We start from the raw sequence: 5,678 nt of genomic DNA, 5'->3' as shown, positions 1-5,678 counted from the left end.
TAGGGAGAGGAGGAAGAGACGTAGGGAGAGGAGGAAGAGACGTAGAGAGGGAGGGAAGAGACGTAGGAGAGAGGAGGGAAGAGACGTAGGGAGAGAGTGGGAGAGAGGACGTAGGCGTCAGAGGGGAAGTGAAAGTACAGGGAGAGAGGGAAGAGAAGTAGGAGGAGAGGAGGGAAGAGACGTAGGAGAGAGAGTAGGAAGAGGCGATAGGGAGGGGGAAGAGACGTAGAAGGGAGGAAGAAGGCGTAGGGAGAGAGACGTGAAGGGAGAGGAGGGAAGAGAGCGTAGGAGGGAGGGGAAGAGACGTAGGGAGGAGGGAGGGAAGAGAGCGTAGGGAGAGAGGGGAAGAGACGTAGGAGAGAGGGGAAAGAGACGTAGGGAGGGAGGGAGGGAAGTGACGTAGGGAAGGTGGGAAGAGACGTAGGGAGGGGAGGGAGGTGAAGAGACGTAGGGAGGAGGGAGGAAGAGGCGCAGGGAAAGAAGTGGCAGGGGAAGAGACGTAGGAGAGAGGGGAAGAGGCAGCGTAGGAGGGAGTGGAAGAGGGCAGTAAGAGAGAGAGTGAAAAAGGCGTAGGGAGGAGAGGAAGACGACGGAGAGAGAGGGGTGACGTACGGAGAGAGGGAAGAGGACGAGGGAGAGAGGGAGGGAAGAGACGTGAGAGAGAGAGGAGAAGACGTGAGGGAGAGGAGAGGAAGAGAGAGGTGAGGAGAAGAGCGTAGGAGAGAGGGGAGGAGACGTAGGGGAGAGGAGGAAGAGGCGTGAGGGAGGAAGAGACGTAGAGGAGAGGGGAAGAGGCGAGGGAGAGAGGGAAGAGGCAGTAGAGGAGGGAGGAGGGGAAGAGACGTAGGAGAGAGGTGAAGAGACGAGGAGGAGGGAGGGAAGAGACGTAGGGAGAGAGGGAGGAGACGTAGGGAGAGAGGTGAAGAGACTTAGGGAGAGAGGGGAAGAGACGTAGGGAGGAGGGGAAGAGACGTAGGGAGAGAGGGAAGAGACGTAGGGAGAGGGAGGGGAAGAGACGTAGGGAGAGAGGTGAAAAGACGTAGGGAGAGGGGAAGAGGACGTAGGGAGGAGGAAGAGACTTAGGGAGAGAGGGGAAGAGACGTAGGGAAGAGAGGGGAAAGAGACGAGGGAGAGAGGGGAAGAGACGTAGGGAGAGAGGGGAAGAGATGTAGGGAGGAGGGGAAGAGACGTAGGAGGGAGGGAGGGGAAGAGAGCGTAGGGAGAGAGGAGAAGAGACGTAGGGAGAGAGGGGAAGAGACGTAGGGAGAGAGGGAGGAAAGAGACGTAGGGAGAGGGAAGAAGAGACGTAGGAGGAGGGGAAGAGACGTAGGGAGAGAGGGGAAGAGACGTAGGGAGAGAGGGGAAGAGACGTAGGGAGAGAGGGGGAAGAGAGACGTAGGGAGAGGGGAAGTGACGTAGGGAGAGAGGGGAAGAGACGTAGAGGGAGGGAGGAGGTAAAGCGTAGGGAGGGAGGAAGAGATGGAGGGAGAGGGGAAGAGACGTAGGGAGAGAGGGGAAGAGACGTAGGGAGAGAGGGAGGGGAAGAGACGTAAGGAGAGAGGGGAAGAGACGTAGGGAGAGAGGGGAAGAGACGTAGGGAGAGAGGGGAAGAGACGTAGGGAGAGAGGGGAAGAGACGTAGGGAGGGAGGGGAAGAGACATAGGGAGAGAGGGGAAGAGACGTAGGGAGGGAGGGGAAGAGACGTAGGGAGGGAGGGGAAGAGACGTAGGGAGAGGGAGGAAGAGACGTAGGGAGGGAGGGGAAGAGACTTAGGGAGGGAGGGGAAGAGACGTAGGGAGAGAGGGGAAGAGACGTAGGGAGAGAGTGGAAGAGACGTAGGGAGAGAGGGGAAGAGAAGTAGGGAGAGAGGGGAAGAGAAGTAGGGAGGGAGGGAGGGAAGAGACGTAGGGAGAGAGGGGAAGAGACGAAGGGAGGGAGGGGAAGAGACGTAGGGAGGGGAGGTGAAGAGACGTATGGAGAGGGAGGAAGAGACGTAGGGGAGGGAGGGGAAGAGACTAGAGGGAGGGAGAGGGGAGAAGGAGAGCGTGAGGGAGAGAGGGGAAGAGACATAGGGAGGGAGGAAGTGACGTAGGGAGAGAGGGGAAGAGACATAGGGAGGGAGGGAGGTGAAGAGACGTAGGGAGGGAGGGGAAGAGACGTAGGGAGAGAGGGGAAGAGACGTAGGGAGGGAGGGGAAGAGACGTAGGGAGAGAGGGGAAGAGACGTAGGGAGGGAGGGGAAGAGACGTAGGGAGGGAGGCGAAGAGCCGTAGGGAGAGAGGTGAAGAGATGTAGGGAGGGAGGGAAGAGACGTAGGGAGGGAGGGAGGTGAAGAGACGTAGGGAGGGAGGGAGGGGAAGAGACGTAGGGAGGGAGGGGAAGAGACGTAGGGAGGGAGGGAGGTGAGGAGACGTAGGGAGGGAGGGGAAGAGACGTAGGGAGGGAGCTGAAGAGACGTAGGGAGAGAGGGGAAGAGACTTAGGGAGAGAGAAAGAGGACAATGGGATGCTTAAGGAGAGGCACCATTAGCCTTTAAAATGCAAATGGAAACAGGTACCAAGCAGATGTCTTAGGTTTATTCTGAATGATGCAGAGTACAAACAGATATCTAGAGGTTTTGTTCGATACAGTTCAGAATGGGGTGACTTTTAAAAGAGTCCATCTCTCTCTCTCTCTCTCTCTCTCTCTCTCTCTCTCTCTCTCTCTCTCTCTCCTCTCTCTCTTTCTCCCTCCCCCTCTCTCTCTCTCTGTCTCTCTCAATTCAATTAATATCTCTCACTCTCTCCCTCGCTCTCTCTCATTGGAGCTAATTTAATATCTCTTCCTCTCTCCTCTCTCTCTCTCTGTCTCTCTGTCCTCTCTGTCACTCTCTTCTCTCTCTCTCGCTCCCCTCTCTACTTCTCCCTCTCTCCCCTCTCTACTTCTCTACCTCTCTCTGCTCCTCTCTGCCTCTATGTCTCTATCTCCCTCTCTCCCTCTCACTCACACTCTCTCTCTCTCAACACTCTCTGAATGATAAAGGATAGAAGGATGGAGGGATGAAGGCAGAAGACAGGGACAGTCGGTCTAAATATTATTATGTGATAAGAGAGGTGGAGAGAGCAGGCGAGCCACTGAGGAATATCTTGGCCTGATAAAAAAAGAAACGATTGAATATGTCAGCGCTGTATCTGTCTGTACTGGGGTTAGCCCAGGTCCATAAATAGTGCTATATCTACAGCAGGTCACACACAGACTTACATACACACACACGCACACACACACACACACACACACTCACACACACACACTCACACACACACATTGGTTTTACTATCCAAGTGGGGACCAAAAAATATTATTTTCCCAAACTCCAGCCCTAAACTTAACCTAACCCTAACCCTAACCACAACCTTAATCCCAAACATATAAAACTAAACCTGACCCTAATCATAACCCCTAACCCTAACCTTAATTCAAACCATAACAGTAACCCTAACCTAAACTCCTAAGCCTGAAAAAGCATTTTTCTTTGTGGACCAGCGAAATGTCTGCAAATTTTCCCTTTTTACTGTCCTTGTGAGGATTTTGGAACCCAAAAGGATTGTAAAAGTTAGACCACACACACAAACACACACGTGTCCAGTCTGGCCCAACAGAGACATGCAGATTGCTGCCTAATCTCAACTCATCTGCTTGCTGGATGACCACCATAAATGCCTTCTCCCAATCTGTCTGAGCATCTGCCGTAATAACACAGGACTGGAGTCCCCTGTCTGAACTACAGTGGGGAGAACTAGTATTTGATACTCTGATGATTTTGCAGTTTCCTACTTTCAAAGCGTGTAGAGAAAAGCATTAGAAAAGCAGAACTTTATATTTGGTACAGAAACCTTTGTTTGCAATTACAGAGATCATACATTTCCTGTAGTTCTTGACCAGGTTTGCACACACTGCAGCAGGGATTTTGTCCCACTCCTCCATACAGACCTTCTCCAGATCCTTCAGGTTTCGGGGCTGTCGCTGGGCGATACGGACTTTCGTCTCTCACAGTTGAAGTGTACCTATGATAAAAATGACAGACGGCAGTGAATCAAATACTTGTTCTCCCCACTGTATGTGAGGAAAAGGAAAGGCCAGCATAAATTAGGAAGCATGGTAAACTGCTTTTTACAGGCAGATAAATCATAAGAATCTCTACAGTCCCCAACCAACACACTGACCTTCCAACCACACACACACACACACACATATTGTACTTCCGGCGCCGACAGAGATGGCCGCCTCCTAGGAAACTATGCAGTTTTTTGTTTTTTTTACGTGTTATTTCTTACATTAGTACCCCAGGTCATCTTAGGTTTCATTACATACAGTCGAGAAGAACTACTGAATATAAGATCAGCGTCAACTCACCATCAGTACGACCAAGAATTTGATTTTCGCGAAGCGGATTCTGTGTTCTGGACAACGGAATGGATCCCAGCCGGCGACCCAAAAAAACGACTCCGTAAAAGAGGGAAACGAGGCGGTCTTCTGGTCAGACTCCGGAGACGGGCACATCGTGCACCACTCCCGAGCATTCTTCTCGCCAATGTCCAGTCTCTTGACAACAAGGTTGATGAAATCCGAGCATGGGTAGCATTCCAGAGGGACATCAGAGACTGTAACGTTCTTTGCTTCACGGAAACATGGCTCACTGCAGAGACACTATCGGAGGCGGTGCAGCCAGCGGGTTTCTCCACGCATCGCGCCGACAGAAACAAACATCTTTCTGGTAAGAAGAGGGGCGGGGGCGTATGCCTTATGGCTAACGAGACGTGGTGTGATCACAGTAACATACAGGAACTCAAATCCTTCTGTTCACCTGATTTAGAATTCCTCACAATCAAATGTTGACCGCATTATCTACCAAGAGAATTCTCTTTGATTATAATCACAGCCGTATATATTTCCCCCAAGCAGACACATCGATGGCTCTGAACAAACTTTATTTGACTCTTTGCAAACTGGAATCCATACATCCTGAGGCTGCATTCATTGTAGCTGGGGATTTTAACAAGGCTAATCTGAAAACAAGACTCCCTAAATTGTATCAGCATATCGATTGCGCAACCAGGGCTGGAAAAACCTTGGATCATTGTTAATCTAACTTCCGCGACGCATATAAGGCCCTGCCCCGCCCTCCTTTCGGAAAAGCTGACCACGACTCTATTTTGCTGATCCCTGCCTACAGACAGAAACTAAAACAAGAAGCTCCCACGCTGAGGTCTGTCCAACGCTGGTCCGACCAAGCTGATTCCACACTCCAAGACTGCTTCCATCACGTGGACTGGGATATGTTTCATATTGCGTCAGATAACAAAATTGACGAATACGCTGATTCGGTGTGCGAGTTCATTAGAACGTGCGTTGAAGATGTCGTTCCCATAGCAGCGATTAAAACATTCCCTAAACAGAAACCGTGGATTGATGGCAGCATTCGCGTGAAACTGAAAGCGCGAACCACTGCTTTTAATCAGGGCAAGGTGACTGGTAACATGACCGAATGCACAAACAGTGCAGCTATTCCTCCGCAAGGCTATCAAACAAGCTAAGCGTCAGTATAGAGACAAAGTAGAATCTCCAATTCAACGGCTCAGACACAAGAGGTATGTGGCAGGGTCTACAGTCAATCACGGACTACAAGAAGAAAACCAGCCC

The sequence above is a fragment of the Oncorhynchus keta genome, chromosome 18 (assembly GCF_023373465.1).
Source record: "Oncorhynchus keta strain PuntledgeMale-10-30-2019 chromosome 18, Oket_V2, whole genome shotgun sequence".
In the NCBI taxonomy this organism is placed as follows: domain Eukaryota; kingdom Metazoa; phylum Chordata; class Actinopteri; order Salmoniformes; family Salmonidae; genus Oncorhynchus; species Oncorhynchus keta.
Note: the sequence above shows the minus strand (reverse complement) of the source record.